We start from the raw sequence: 6,498 nt of genomic DNA, 5'->3' as shown, positions 1-6,498 counted from the left end.
TAGACCCTCCAATGGTAAAACAAAAGAGAGCCTGTTTTCCTTAAGCTGCTTCACTGGGAGGAGGTTAAAAGGCTATTTTGAGAGGTATTCTCTAAAACTACAAATGATACCAAGTGTATTAGGACATGTGGTGTGCACAGACCTCAAACCCATCCAGGTCATTTTGAAGATTTGTTTTTAGTTATGTGTATATGTGTATGTGTGCATGGAGGTTTGTGCTCCTGTAGCCAGTTGGCCTTGTAGGCTGGAAGAGGGTGAAAGCCCTCCTGGAGCTGGAGTTTACAGGTGGTTGTAAGCTACCCAATGTGGGTGCTGAGAACTAAACTTAGGTCCTCTGCAAGAGCAGGTGACACTTCTAATTGCTGAGTCATCTCTTCAGGTCCTACCCAGGTCATTTTGATGTTGATTTGTGCAATTAAAAATATTGAAGCTATTTGGATAATAGAAATTTGCAAGGCATATAGTACAATAGTAAAGTCTCCATGGTTTGCTTCCACTTCTAATTCAGAACGGGAAATGAGAAAGCACATTAAACCAATAATTAGGATCTAATTAAGGGCCAAACTAAGAGGAAGTTCATTTAGAAGTAGATTATACAGAAATTATGAGTGCCTAAACCTGTAGAGTTACCATTCAGGGTCTCTGACAGATGGCTGGAGGGTCCATTCTAGTCCTCAGATGTCGCTGTGCGACATGCGGCCATTTGCTTGGAACCTTTAACTCTTTGTTCCAGTGTGCCTATCTGAAGCACACACACAGCAACTAACATCTCCCTGGTTCTTGTGATGTGTTAGAGTAGTCCATCAGGTGACTGGTCCTGCACATTTGATCTGAGAACAGTGTTTTGGTTTGACTTTAAAACAACATCTGACCAGATTGGAAGTAGCCAGAAAACAAAACAAAACAAAACAAAACAAAAAACCTAAAACCAAGTTTTTTCCCTTCCCAGGAAGAAATGAAATCTAAGGGCTAGGAGCTCTCCCCAACATTCTGGAATGTCTTTGCTTTGCCACATTAACTTCTTTATGAAGTATGCATAGGCGTTGCTCAACTCTTCTGAAGCTGTCTGCCAACCCTCAAGAAAAAAGCACTCCCTGTGCCTCTTAAAAGGCTCCCTTGAACTAACAGACGTACGGATGCCTATGCAAGCCTTTGAAGAACCTGTGTAGGCTGACTGAGGAGTGAAGCGGCTGGGGAGAGTAGGTTGTGTCAAGGACAGACCTAAGTCTAAACCTCCCTCTGGTGAGTACCCTCATCTTCATTCCTCCTGTCTCTCTCAAGAACACCTTCCTTCGTTTGCCCCCTGATGGTAATGACAGAGAGCCCCAGTCTTTGATACCACACGGCCCAGGTTTGCAGAGTTTTTTCTGTATCCCCTTCTCAGGTGAGTACACTGATACTTGGAATAGCTGGTTCTTGGAAAGCACTCTGGGGCTTAACTCAAGGTCAACCTCAGTGTCACGAAAGCCAAACTTCTGTAGAAGTTACCAGGCATGGTCAATGCTTCCTTGACTTTGTATGTCCTGTGCTATTGAATTCACTTAGAACCTAGAGGGGGAAAAAAGATGGTGTCTGAGAGCCGCTGAATGGTAACACTCGGGCCCACTCTCCTGCTGGCTCTGCCCGCCAGTGTACCTTGTAGTTTATGATGCTTTGTATAGTTTACAACGCTCGCTTTTAGAGCTTTTTCATTTCCTTTGTCTGGGGAATTATTTTGTCTTCTGAAGAGAATTGGTGATGGATAAATAGCATTTGCAAAAGGAAGGACACCTTCCTTCCATTTTTCAGAGAGAAAAACTTGGTTCAGGTGTTTATGGCATCATTACTGCTGACAGAGCAGACAAGATATCAAGTTTATTCATCACATTTTTGGAGGCATGGAGGTACGACTGGGAAGTACTGTAGACCTGACCTCACAGGCGACCAAGACTTGCATTGGACGAATGGCTCTCAATGATCTCTGTATGGCTACTAATCCCACTCAGGAACCACCCAACCCAGTGTTAACAACCCCAAAGTCCCCCAGGATCTTATACCTTCCAACTCAGGACAAATGTTTTATCAAGTGAACTGGAAAGGTAGGGTGAAGGATGTAGTCATTCAGGTCACCCCAGAGTGGCTATTGTCTACACACAAGGAAACTGAAGTCACAAGGCTATATCAAAGGTCTTGAGATGAAGTCATAGTGGAGGCCGTACCTGTGATTTCATTTAAATGGAAGCAGGCTTCATGTGAGTAGAGTTTACAAAGGAGAAAACAAGTCTTCTTCCAGGACTCAGAGCTCTGACCCTGGCAGCACTGACAGGATGTTGACCATTCCATCACCTGGTCCTTCTGTTCTACCAATTACAGAGCACCAATTTGGACCGCTGGCTCATAGATCCTGCCAAGCCACCGCACAAGACTGAATGAGTAAACAGCGTGGCTTACCCACACAATGGGATATTATTATTCAGCCGTAAAAAGAAATGACGTACGATAGGATTCCATTACTAGAGTAATCCTGGAAGACATCATTTTAAGGGGGAAAAGCCGAGCACAAAAGGCTACACAGCACGTGATTAAACTGTAAACACTGCCCAGTACAGGGAAGTCCGAACGATGGAAAAGAAGCCATTGGTTGCTGGAAACTGTAGTGGGAAGTGATTACCGAATGAGTACTGGTGTTTTCAGGGGTGATGACCATGCGTCAAAGCTACCTAGTGCTGGGACGGCACTGAGTGTGAGACGCGTCTGAGTCACACCTTGTGTTCCCCATGCTCCCATTCCGGCCCTGTTCTTGGTGGGTTGGCCAGAGCAACATGCTCAGACCTCAGAACTGGCACACAGTTGCCATCTTCATTGCTGTGTCCTCAATCCCTACTCCCTGCATTGTCACCCCCACCCCTGCTCTGTCCCTTCCCACTTCTGTGCTGTCAGCCCTCACCCCTGCACATTCACTCTCATCCCTATGCTGTCTCCCCTCCCCTGCACCATCACTCCACCCCTGCACTGTCACCCCCCACCCATGCATTGCCACCCCAATACCTGAACTGTCATCCCCATCCCTTACTTGGCTAATACTTTTTGGCACATGCACTCATGTTTTGATGTGGAGCTCCTAAGACTGGTTTGTGGAGTTCCTCTTCCACCCCTCACTACTTGGAAGCCACTTGATGTGCCCAGGGCAATAAACCTTTATTTTTAAAAATTCCATCCACATGCATGATATTGTTAGTTATTCCTCTGCATAATAAGCTACCCCGAAGTTTAATGACTTAAAACAATGACAATGTTGACTTTACTCGCACGTGTGTAATCTGAGTGCAGCTTAATGGAACTTGCTCCTCTCTGTCTCATGTAGGCCCAGGCAGCCAATCTAGAAGCACAACCTGTCTCAAAGTTCTCTTACTCACTGATGTAAGTTGATGTCATCATTGACCAGAACCTCAGCTATGGTAATGGCTGGGACACGTATTCACAGCCAAGCCACATGACCTGAACTTCTTTATAGTATGATGGCTCAGCTCTAAGGTGAAAAGATCTGCAAAGAAACAGAGCCAGAGCTGTGAGTCATGGAGTGCACTCTCATCCTGCTGGAGATGCACCCTTAAAGTCAATCCACATCCAATGGAGGCAAGCTAGACCTCTTTTACTGGAAGGAACATCAACAATCTTATAATCTAGAGCCAGTGAGAAGCTCAGGGGAGAAAATACTTGCAGCACAAGGCTGACAATGTGGATCTGATCCCCTGAATGCCCTTAAAGGTAGAACCTTTAACCACATAACCTTTTCCTGGCAATCATGTACATGCTGTGGCATGTGTGCTACATGTACCACACACACACACACACACACACACACACACACACACACACACACACACAGCCTTGTGAAAATCAATACAAACACATTCCTAATCTAGAATAAGAGCTATGGAAGGCTTTTTGGGTTAAGACACCATCAAGCCTGACAACCTAAGTATGAACCCCGGAACTTACACAATGGAAGGAGAGCAGCAACCCCAGAAAGCTGGCCTCTGACATCCATACCCACACTGTGTGTCTGCATGCCTACATCCATTCACATGTGCACCCATAAACAAATAAATGAAGTATAATTTTCTTCTAAAAACAGGAGCTTCTATCCAAGAGCCCAGAGCCATCTTGCCCCCTGTAATATCCTCTTTATTCACAGTTAGTGTATTTTGTTCCTTAGACTTCCTGCTCCATGAGGTCATGCCAATTTTGCTCAGTGTCATATCATTAGCCTGTCATACTCTGGCTGAATAGTTATAAAATATTTCATCTGAACTGTGACCATGGCATTTGAGAGATGGTTAAATCAATGTGCCAGTGGATGATTGGACATGATATCTCTTAATGTTTATTGGTTCTTTTAGAAGGCTTTCAGTTTATTAGTCTGCCCCTCTGTGGGCAGAAATTAGGGCTAGGGCAGACCCTAAGCTGAAACAAGTGGCCTGCATACCCATCTGATTTGGTATCCAGGAGAATATGTAGATACTTTTGCCATCTGCTCTTATAGAGAACTAGACTGAGAGAAACAAAGCTCCAAATCCCTGAAACCCATGATATATAATTTTTTATCTTAATTGGAAATTGTCTCAATAACTATTGTTCTCTGAACATCAACCTGACCCATTAGCCAGCCTGGTATAGCTAGTCTCAAGTGAGGTAGATTCCCACCCCCAACCCCTCCCAGGAGATATTACCACAAATAGAGACATCTTACTGTCTCAACTGAGGATGGCACTGGAATCTAGTAAACAGAAACTAGCGATGTTGCTACGCAACCTGCGATGCACAAAACCCTGATAGACCAGAACCTTGATGGACCATCACCTGTCACCTTTCTTGCACCATGAAAGAATTAACTGGCTGCATACTAGATGGAGCAGAATTAAAGAGAAAGAAGATGAACCCCCACTTTCTATATAACCTGCCTACAGGAGATGGGATTAAAACAGGTGTCTAGGACACTAATCAGCTGTCTTCTCAGACTGCCAGTTGACTGGATAAAGTGACATTTTAAGATTCAATTTCCATCTTTGCTTTACTGGCCTCTGTAAGTGACAGGTAACACAAACTGAATTCTGATTTCATTAGCATCACTGTTGCTATTAAGAGTAGAGTAAATTTGTAACTATTTAGTAAGAAGTATATGGGACACCCATGGTTTAAAAGTTTTCTTATGATCCATATAGTATTGAAATATTGGGCCCCATGGTCAAATTTGTAGAGAGAAAGAGTTAAGACTATTGCTCTCTCACCCCAGAAAAATCATCTTTCTGCTTTCCTATCTATGTGCAATATTCCTTAGCTCGGATAGTTAATGCCACAGAAGACAAAGATGTTGAGGTAAAAATCTACATTCCAAGCCATAATGAACACTGACCGGATTCGTAACCTAGACAAAGTTGGATGTCTGGGTGCTGGTACGGTCTTGCAAACACAAGTGTGTTTTAAATGCCCACCAGAAGGAACATTACTCTAGACAGATTGTGAATGCACAGACTATGGTATTGTGTGCGGAGCTGAGCATACGGTAAGTCCTAAGTAACTGCTCTTGGAATGTTGTTTGAAGGAGACTCTATTGATTCATTTCTGTTGCTGTGATAAAATACCCTGACAAAAAGCAGTGCAGGAGGTGAAGGTTTTATTTTAGCTTAAAATTTCAAATACACTGTGATAGGGAAGTCACTGTGGTGGGAGCTTCAGAGAGGTGGTCACATCACATCCAAGAGAAAGTCAAACATGGAAAGACCATGAACACATGCATGCATTACTAGTCGCTTAGCTTGCTTCTTTCACTTTCATACCATGTAGCCCAGGAATTGGTGCTGCATATACTCGCAGTAGATCTTCCCAACTTAAGTAACCAAATAAGAGAAACCCCTCAGAGACACCCCACTGGACAACCAGTCCTTCAGTGAGACTCTTCCCAACCACTAGGATTGGCTAGACACAGATGTGTGGCATTATCTCAAAAACCTCAGTAGAATTTGACTTTCTTTAAAACTGTGACACTTCCATAAAGAGATACCTATAAGTACCAACAGGAAATAGGACTCACAGTCATGGATGCTCAACTTCCTTTAGATACAAAGAAGGGAGCAGTGTACATGACCATTGCCTGGGGAATCGTGAGAAGAGAAGACCGGGCCGTGGCAGCATGGGTTTAGTTAGTTTTCTGATTATTTTCTTTCCCTTATCTTTTTCCTTTATTTTTCTAATGCTGAGTATTAAGCTCAGGGTCTTACAAATGCAAGCTGTTTATGCCCTAGCCTAGTACTTGAAAACCACAGTTGGTTAAACCCGTAGCTGCATAGACCGTGGCTAAAGAGGATTGACTACAGCCAGATGTCGAGCAAAGCCAGCACCTGTAAGACAGTAAATGGGATAAATAGTCATGATAGAGTCGGAACCATTGGCTACAGCAGCAGTCACTGTATCTGTCGATCACATGGTGGACCGAGCATGGTTTCTGGGTGGTTTTGC

This window comes from Rattus norvegicus, chromosome 6 (assembly GCF_021556685.1).
Source record: "Rattus norvegicus strain SHRSP/BbbUtx chromosome 6, alternate assembly SHRSP_T2T, whole genome shotgun sequence".
NCBI classification, from domain to species: Eukaryota; Metazoa; Chordata; class Mammalia; order Rodentia; family Muridae; genus Rattus; species Rattus norvegicus.
Note: the sequence above shows the minus strand (reverse complement) of the source record.